At 46.9% G+C, this 9,858-nt stretch overlaps 2 non-coding genes across 2 annotated transcripts; both read left to right on the top strand.

Annotated features, from left to right (window-relative positions):
• The first annotated feature begins 6,276 nt into the window (after window positions 1–6,276).
• TRNAN-GUU (transfer RNA asparagine (anticodon GUU)) lies at window positions 6,277–6,350 on the top strand. Its single transcript has one exon. It is a non-coding gene; the product is annotated as a tRNA-Asn (tRNA).
• Window positions 6,351–6,583: 233 nt separating this feature from the next.
• TRNAV-AAC (transfer RNA valine (anticodon AAC)) lies at window positions 6,584–6,656 on the top strand. Its single transcript has one exon. It is a non-coding gene; the product is annotated as a tRNA-Val (tRNA).
• Window positions 6,657–9,858: the final 3,202 nt, after the last annotated feature.

The raw sequence follows: 9,858 nt of genomic DNA, 5'->3' as shown, positions 1-9,858 counted from the left end.
AAACACTTCCTATGGTTTCACAGGAGAGTGGCAGCACCCTCTGCTCTGGCGCCTATGAGACCAACAAACGCTGGCTCGGTCACTCGTCGTGTACAGATGAAGCTCAGGGAAAAAAAGAGATTACATGTCTGTGATCTAAGATGATACATAATGTGGAAAGATACCTATTGCCCTTCCCACACACAAGCAAAACCTGGATATCTAAAGCATGTCTGAGCATTTGGCCAGCTGTGTGGAACAGCAGAAGGCTGGAAGAAATCAGTCAGGCTACCACAGATTGTCAGCAAGTTCCCAGCCACTCCACAAGTAGCTGGGAGGAGAAATAATGTTGACAAGTCTCAGCAATGGTGTTGCTCTCATGCAGATGCTCTCCCTGGCCACATCTCCATCAGTCTCACCAGTGAGGAGACCCCAGGCCTGCACATCACGAGCCAGAGCTCCTGAACCTCCTGAAATATTGGAATGGGCAGTACACCAGTGCTGTGAGCATTGCTGCTGAGCACAGAAATATGTCTTTTGTTACCAGGCATGGATCCTGCATCCTTCCCCCTACAAATAACGCCTTGGAAGACAGCAACAACTACAAGCATTCAGCGTTTTACAGGCTCAGACTTCACAGTTGTGCCCCAATTTTAGTGCTTGAAGCCCGGTATAGCTGAGCACAATTGCTGCAGCATGTTCACAGCTTGGATCCAACCCCTTGATGAAGCTGGCACAGAAGCACAAGCTGCAGTGTTAGACAGAGGGGTGGGTTGACCTTAGCTGAAAATCAGGCGCCCAGCCAAGCCACCCTATCTCCCCTCCTCAACTGGACAGGGAAGAGAAAATACAACAAAAGGCTAAGGGGTTGAGATAAGGGCAGGAAGAGATCACTCACTAGTTACTATCATAGGCAAGTCAAACCTCACTCTGGGTGTGACACAGCCAGGTAGGAGTTCCCAGCAGGAGCCAACCTGCATAACCTATCTTTTTCAATGGGGACACATTTACTTACAATGGTGTTTCTACCCAGTCTCTCTATCATGCAAATTTTTATAATCTGTAGTCTTACATATGGAAAACTCTCATATTCTTTGGGCATAAACAAATATGCAGAACTGAAGTGGCTGAGACGTCGTTATCAGAATAGGAAAAGGCTGTCTTTCTAGGATGCCTTCCCTACAGTCCAAACAGATAGGACTGTGTGAGAAGCAAGGCCCTAAAGAATATCAAGGTTTAGATTTGGCCTGTGATTTTTTCTTTAGATTTTTAACTTTTGCCAGATTTGCTTTAGGAAAAAACCCAAATTCAAGAACAAAAAGAGAAGGACAACAGCTGTTTGAGAATGTTTTTATTCAGGCTAAAGTTCTCTTTTTCCCCAGAATACCATCTTTTCCTACTTGAATATCAATGTTTATGTTTTGTCTATTGAGCACAGGATTGTAGCTGGTATTTAGGGATGGTATTTAATGCTAAGCATCTACTAATGTTCTGAGAAGAAAAACCATCACCTAAAAGCCATTATGGAATTAAGTCAAAAGAAGAATATTGTCTAAGCAGACAGATCAGTGTTATGACTGTAAAGAGAGGAGCTGTGCATGGGTTTGGGTAAGCAGAAGGGAGCTGCTGACAGGAGAGGATGAAGGGGACAGCACAGCTCCTCGGGGCATTTGTGGTAGGAGGATTCCCACTCATCCTTCTGCAGCAGGCATTATCCTTCTGCTACCTGTTTTGTGCTGGTGCAAACCTACCAGGCAGCCTGCAGCTTGCTTTTGATTTATAAGTGGCAGCACAAGCACATGAGCCTGCTCCAACTTGCCAAGAAAACACACACACTTCCCCACTATCAAAGGCTTTCCAGAGGTGACTTCTATTCAGCAGAAATCAGGCTGCTGAGGTGTGAAGTTGCCATAATGCAAAAAACCCCACAACACACCAGGAGTTTATGCTTTCCAGCTGGCTAACCCAAGCTCCCATCCCTCACCCTGTGCACTGGCCACATCGTGAGAGATGAGCTGATGATGTCTTTGCTTTCTTCTTGCCCTGCTCTTCATTTTGCAGCTCTTTGCTGCTGCTCAGTGCCTCTCACAGCACACTCATCCCCACTTTGCTCTTCTGCTCTGCCCCTTCTGATTTCCCCCCCTGTCCCCTGGCACCGTTTTGGCATTTTGGCACTTAACATCCCCAGTGCTCCTCTGGAAACCCAGCCTGTTCCCTCCTCTCACCCAGGTTTGCTCCAAAGCCATCCCACATGTATGGGTGGAGGAAAGCAGGGTTTCACACTCCTCCCTGCAGTAAAAAAAAAACCTATGACATCAACTCCAGGGCTTGTTAAAATGATTTCTTGGTGTGCAAGGAGAAAAAAGCTTTGCCAGCAAGAACATCTTTGGTATGGCTGCCTTAAGAAAGGAACTGCAGGGTATTCTTTTGTTGGGTTTTTGTTGTTTGCTTGTTTTTTTAAGGGCAGCATCACTCTGAGGGCTCTGCTTGAGGAAAAACAGGGAAATCAAGGTGGTATGTGAGACATGGAAGAAGAAGTCCCTTTACCATGGCAAGGCAACACTGTTGTACAGCCAGATAGAGCAGAAACCTCTTGGGGGGAGGAAAATCACCTTTTCATACCCCTTAGCATTGGAATAGCTGCAGGGTAGAAGGAGATTCTGGCAATTTTTTTGCAATTTGGGGAATTGCCTTCGCAAGGGAAGGCTAAAATGACTCTGCTAGCAGTGTTTTCCGTATCTACACACTAAATTGTTCTCTCTCCCTGAGACCTAAACACACACAGGATCACTGTCTGGATAAGACAAAGTTGGCACCACTGGAAAACCCTGTCCACCTGGGAGAAACATCAGTGCAAAACACCTCCATCATGTCTAACTTGGACCTTTGAAATAAGGGATTTTCCTGAACAGACAAAAAAAAATAAAAGGGGGTGTGGGGGGAGGGATACACACATTGGGGAACAGTACCTGCACCTTCTGTAACCCCCAGATGTGGTCAGAACTCTTCAGGCACAGGCAATTCAGCACTTTGGCAGCTGCTGTCAGACCCCAGCCCTTTTCCTTGCTGCATGGCTGTTTGACATCCACATCATCCTGTCCAAGGAAGATAACCTTGACACAGTGAGCCACGAAGCTCATGAAAATGTGCAAGGCCAGCGAGCTTTTCCAGTTGCGCTGCGAGGCTTCCTGCACATTAATCTCCTCCTCTGAAATCTTGAACAGCCAGTCAAAATAATCCCTTTGTAGAATTGCTTTCATGGTTAAGAGGAAAGGAGTGGGAACACAGATCTATAAATACCTTTTGGGATGTTCATCTCTCCTCTCATGCACTGCGATCAGAGCTCAGGAGAAAGGACTCCAACGAAAGTGTGTCTTGATAAAATAAAGGCTGCTTGTGTGAAACTCCCACATATGAAAGCCAGGTGACACCCAGCTGTCATGCTTTGCCATAAATGCAAGGGGACACAACCCCCTTGGACTGTCTGGTTAATATGAGCACCGTGCTTTGCAAACTCAAAGCACCACAGCCCCATCAGATGTAGTGCACACGCACACATGTGGGTGACTCCCTGCTGTCACGACAGCCTGCCTCAGCATTGCATCCTTGCTGAACCCTGACAAAACCCCAGCAGAGAGCATGAGCAGAGCTGGAACTGTGAAGTGCAGCATGAAGAAAAGGTCCATGCTACAGGTTTTAAAATGCTGCCTTCATTCTGCACAGCCAAGAGAATGAGCCGACAGAGCACCACCTCAAAAACCGTTCCTCCTCCACATTTCACAGGCTTCCTCCTCTCACTCACTGTTTTCATATTCCTTTGGTACAAATTCAGCTCAAAACAGAGCTGGAAGACAGAAGCTGTAGTCCCTCCAGGTCCCCTGGCACAGCCTCCTCCTCCTCATCCTCTGTGTCCCATTGTCATGGTTCAACCCCAGCCGGCAACTTAGCCCCACACAACCACTTGCTCACTCCCCACCAGTGAGATGGGGGAGAGAATCAGAAGGATAAAAATGAGAAAAGGGTTAGGAAATTCCACACATGCAGGCAAATAAAAGCAATAAATGCATTCAGTGCTTCCCACAGGCAGGCAGGTGTTCAGCCGTTTCCAGGAAAGCCAGGTTCCATCACACATAATGGTTACTTGTGGAAGACAACACCATCACTCCAAATGTTCTCCCCTTTCTCCTTCTTCCCTTAGCTTTATATGTTGGGCATGGTGCTATATGGTATGGGGTAAGCCTTGGATCTGCTGGGGTCAGCTGTCCCCGCTCTGTCCCCTCTCAACTCTTGTGTACCCCCAGTCCACTCAGTGGTGGGGTGATGTGAGAGGCAGAAAAGGCCTAGACTTTGCGTAAGTCCTGCTCAGCAGTGACTAAAACATCCCTTTGTGATCAGCAGTGTTTCCAGCACCAATCCCAAACAGAGCCACATGCCAGCTACCAGGAAGAAAATTAACTCTACCCACAGTATTTCAGATGGGGCCTCACCAGAGCTGAGCAGAGGAGCAGAATCACTTCACTTGACCTGCTGGCAATGCTTTGTCTAATGTGACCCAGGGTACCATTCACCTTCTTGGCCACAAAGGCCCACTGCTGGCTCATGTTCAACCTGCTATCCACCAGGACACCCAAATTCCTTTCTGCCAGGTTCAATTCTAGATGGGTGCCCCCAGCATGTCCTGGTGCATGTTTTTTTGGTTTTTTTTTTTTGTCTACAGCTGCAGGACTTGGCACTTCTCCTTGCTGAACTTCATGAGGTACCCATCAGCCCATTTCTCCAACCTGTCAAGGTCCCTCAGGATAGCAGCATCACCCTCTGCTCTGTCTGCCACTTCTGTGAGTCTGGTGCTGTCTGCAAACTTGCTGAGGGTAAACTCTGGCCTATCATCCAGATCATTAATGGGATGTTGTGCAATATTGATTCCTGGGGTACATTGATAGTTACTGGCATCCAACTACATTGTGCCACTGATCACCACACTCTGGACACAACGGTTTGGCTGCTTTTCAATCCATCTCACTGCTTATCCAACCCACACATCAACAGCTTCTCTGCAAGGATGTCATGGGAGACAGTGTCAAAGGCCTCACTGAAGTCCAGGCAGACAATACCCACTGCCTCTCTCTTCTACCAGGCCAATCACTTCACCATGGTAGTCTACCGAATTGTCAAACATGACTTCCCCTTGTTTGAGCCACACTGACCAACTGCTGGCAATTCCACTGTCTTTGATGTGCCTGAAGATGGTTTCCAGGATTAGCTCATACATTACCTTCCAGGGATTGAGGTGAAGCTGACCAGCCTGTAGCTCCCCCAGTCATCCTTCTTGCCCTTCTGGAAGATGGGGGTAATGTTGCTTTATTCCCATCCTTCCCCTCATTCCCATGACTGATCAAAGCTGATGGAAATTGCAATGGATCTGCCATCTCTCTCAGCACCTGTGGGTATATCCCACCAGGTCAATGGACTTATGTATATTCAAGTCGCTTAAGTATTCCCAGACTTGGCCCTCATCCATCTAGGGTATATCTTCCTAGCTAATTTGGGTTTTGTAACTCATGTTTGCTGCCATTATCACCCTATTACCTTTTAGGTGGCTGCAATCTGATTAATAATTCATTTTATAGACTGTTTAGAGCTGATGTGAGGCTGCCTGGGCAGCAGATTCACAGGTCTTTCTCTCCACTTTGCTTTGAGAATTCTCTTTCGCCCTGTCTCATTTCTGCCAGTGTTCCCACTTTCCATTAGCTCTTGCAAATAATTATCAAAGGTCTTTGAATCAAAAGTCACCGTGGAGTGAATTTTGTCTTCTGTTCTTCAAATCTCTGGTCACAACTACTCCTTTTGGTACTGTAATTATCAGAAGGAAAGATACTGGATCCCTTGACCACCTTAAATAACAGGGTAATGCTCATTTTTGCCTTCCTCATCCTTGGCACTTACTGTCAGAGCTTCCTTTTGCCAGCTGAGCTGTCTCGGAGAGCAGCTTTCAGGCTCCCATTTGCAACTGTCCCACCAACAGGCAGAACTTCAACCACTACATTTTTCTGCTTGTCCACTCTTTCCCAATCCCTCTGGAAAACAAACAGAAAAGGCCACAGAGAAAACAAAAAAAGAAAGCAAAGGAAGTACCGTTTTTCAGATTAAAAAAGCAATCAGGCCCCAAAGCTGGTGATTAAGAAGCCCAACCCACGCAGCTCCCAGAAAGAGCGGGGACAGGAAGAACACAAAAGAGCACAAAGCCCGCCAGGCTGCCGCGGGAGCCAGCGGTGGCTCGGCGAATAAAGTTTACAGCGCGTCTCTGTGGCGCAATCGGTTAGCGCGTTCGGCTGTTAACCGAAAGGTTGGTGGTTCGAGCCCACCCAGGGACGGGGTGCGATTCTTTTGTGGTGAGCCGTGTGTTTTTGTCTTCCCTCCTGCAAGAAGCCGCGGCTGTAACCGGCCCGCGCCGCCTTTATACCGGCGGGAACGGCCCGAGACCCGCTTTTGGCTCCGGGACCTCGCTCCTCCTGCCCCGCCGAGAACAGTCGCCCCCGCTCCATGCACTCACAGCGGGGTTCTGAGTGCTCAAGGGACACTGAAGGAAGGCAGCAAACAAGCGGGAGTTTCCGTAGTGTAGTGGTTATCACGTTCGCCTAACACGCGAAAGGTCCCCGGTTCGAAACCGGGCGGAAACACCAAATTTTTTCCCTTCCCGTGTCACCGCGGCCGTGTTTCCTGCCTTCTCCTTTAGAACGCGCGGCGCTCATCCCCCGCCCCGGAGTGGGAGAGGGCGAGCGGCCTCCTGGGCTGCAGGGGGCCGGGAGGAAGGAGCCAGGGGCAGGGCTGGGGGCTGTGCAGAAGTTCTGCTTCATTCCCATGCACGAGCCTCTTGGCAAACGCAGTTTTCCCCGGAAAGATCGCCCAGAGGAAGGGAAAGGAGCTTCAGCTGAAACGGTCTGAACATCATCAGAAAACTTGGGACAAAAACTACAACCACTTGCTGTGAGCATTACAGAAGTCTCTTTAGATATTAGCTTACATAAAAAGAGTAACATAGATCCAGGTCGAGAGAGAAGCATCTCTTGAGGGTTTCTTCAGCCTCTTCCTTGAAAATGTACACTGGAGACACCCAGCCCCTTTTTCCTTACACTCCTTTCCCAGCATTTCCTCTCCTTTGTGAGCCCTGTGGCTCCACCGTGTTCTCCTGGGCTGTGCAGCTTCAGCATCTCCCTCGCAAACAACCACACCGTGTTTGTGCACAGCTGTGTAAAACTAAAAATGCCTCAAACTCCATCAGCCTTGTTATCCCACTAACCTTCTCTTTTCTCTTGCTCTGTCTGCACACTGTCTTAGACTGGAAGTTCCTCCACTCTGAGACCAAATCCTGGTGGATCTCAAAGCACAGCACATACTTTTGAGTATAAGCTGCTCAAAATGTGTTTTGCTCTGAGCACAAAGGGGCTCACATCAAGAGCAGCTGCTTAGCTTTGCAAGAGGAACACAGACAAGACACAACAGCTCTCACTGATATATTGTCAAGAAGGGAATAATTATTTAAAGAAAACAAAACAAAACAAACAAACAAACAAACAAACAAACAAAAACAGTAATGGAAGAATAAATGGCAATACCCAGCCATGAAAAACATCAAGATTAAAATCAGATTTGTAATCAGCACCACAATAGATCTCTTGAACAGTGCTCTGGCAGGTATACAGCTAGAAATCCACCCAGGCAGCTCCTTTGCAGATGTGTTGGTTTATTGTAGGCAGGATGTGAGAAGGCAGCCCTGTTTTTCACCCTTTACTGTGTTGTAAGAAGTGCTTGAATGCATCATCAAGTAGTCAGATCTGAATCATAACACCATCTCTGCAGAGCTGTTTCCAAACTCTGAGTACCACGATTATGCCTTTCCCAAATCAGAAGAAACAGACTAACAAGACTCTGCAGAGGGCTCTGGACAGGCTGGGTTGATGAGCCAAGGCCAATTGTATGAGGTTCAACAAGACCAAGCACTTGGGCCTGTGCTTGGGTCACAAGAACCCCAGGCAGTGCTATCCCAGACTGAGGGCAGTGGCTGGAAAGCTGCCCAGTGGAAAAGGACCTGGGAATGCTGGTCAATGGCAGCTGAACATGAGCCAGCTGTGCCCAGGTGGCCAAGGAGGCCAATGGCATTCTGGCCTGTATCAGCAGTAGTGTGGCCAGCAGTGATTGTCCCCCTGTATTTGGCACTGGTGAGGCCACACCTCAAGTTCTGTGCCCAGTTCTGGACACCTCACTACAAGAAGGACATTGAGGAGCTGGAGTGTGTCCAGAGAAGGGAAATGGAGCTGGGGAAGGGTCTGGAGTGCAAGACTGATGAGGAGCAGCTGAGGGTGTTTCGCCTGGAGAAAAGGAAGCTCAGGGGGGACCTTGCTGCTCCACAACTACTTGAAAAGAGAGTGTAGCCAAGTGGGGGCATGCTTTTCCTCATAGGTAATGAGATAGGATGAGAAGAAATGGTTTCAAGTTGTGTCATGGGACGTCAGATTGGATGTTAGGAAAAATCTCTCTGAAAGGATGGTTAGGAATTGGAAGAGACTGCTCAGGGAGGTGGTGAAGTCACCATGCCTGGAAGTGTTCAAAACATGTAGATGTGGCATTTAGGGACATGGTTTAGTGGTCAAGATGGCAGTGCTCAAAGCCATTAGACTTTGGAAAATTTACCCTAGAACACTGATAAAACCTCCATAATATAGGGACCAGCTTCTGATCACTACCTGTACTTACTAAAAGCCCACCTGGTATACTTCCAATTGACAGAAAACTACTACAATACTTTGTATTCTCTTCATGGCAAATTAAGAGCAATGTTTAAAAACTACTCTTGATATAAAACATCCAGTAACATTTCAAATTCCAAACAATTTCTTTAGTCATAGGGTTTTCATTTAACCTTAGCTGAATTCTCACTTGCACAGGATTGGAAGCAGTAAAACATTTATGGAAATAAACAAATCTGCACTGCATCATCTTTAGTTTTCTGTTTCAGATAAAAAGGTAGCCAGGAACACGCAGCACCAACAGATTTATTTTCATACCTACTTTAATCTCAAGTGCTATTTGTTTGCTCTTGGAGTTTCTACATATACCTGTACCCACACAGAATGCCATGCAGCTGCAGACCAAATACTCCCAACTTCAGTTTGTGGAGGGGGTACAGGTGGTGAGCAGAGGTCCTTGCTTCTGTCTAGGTGTATTTACACAGCAGGTGTGCCCCCACACCCTCCCTCCTCTGCCATGAACCTCATTATAAACCTCTCCACCAGGACCTCTTCACCTTCTAGCAGGGTTTCTTCCTCCTGTTGCCCTGTGAATTCTGCATCACTAACCCTGGGCTGCCTGCTTTACTCACCCCTGGGTCTGTGTTTGTGTCCCAGGCCAGTGGTGAAGGAGCTCCCATGTCACAGCTGCAGGTCATTACAACCCATTCATGGATACATCAAACTCTCATTTTGGTCAGTTTTTTTTTTTTTTTTTTTTTTTTTTTTAAATTAGCAAATTCACAAGCGGGCAAACATTTCATAAGCAGTACACCAGCCCTTACATTCAGAATCCATTCATTTGTTTTCTATTGTAACATTACCAATTACAGTATTTAAAACAAAGAAAAAGTTCAAGTTCTTCACAATAACTCGAATTTCAAAAATTCATTGCCTAAAGTACCAGTTTGATAACAATGTACCCAATTGCAGCAGAAATAAAGTGAACACAGCAAGTTCAGGGCCAATGATAGTTTTTCAAACACTTTTTAAACCTACTACAAACAATCCAAAACCATTAGAATTTGTAACCATGCCTTGTAATATTAATATCATTATGTTTAACTCCATCTACTAGTAAAGTAAGACTGAACAT

The sequence above is a fragment of the Vidua macroura genome, chromosome 2, assembly GCF_024509145.1.
Source record: "Vidua macroura isolate BioBank_ID:100142 chromosome 2, ASM2450914v1, whole genome shotgun sequence".
Lineage (NCBI taxonomy): Eukaryota > Metazoa > Chordata > Aves > Passeriformes > Viduidae > Vidua > Vidua macroura.
Note: the sequence above shows the minus strand (reverse complement) of the source record. Positions and strands in the feature narration are given on the sequence as shown.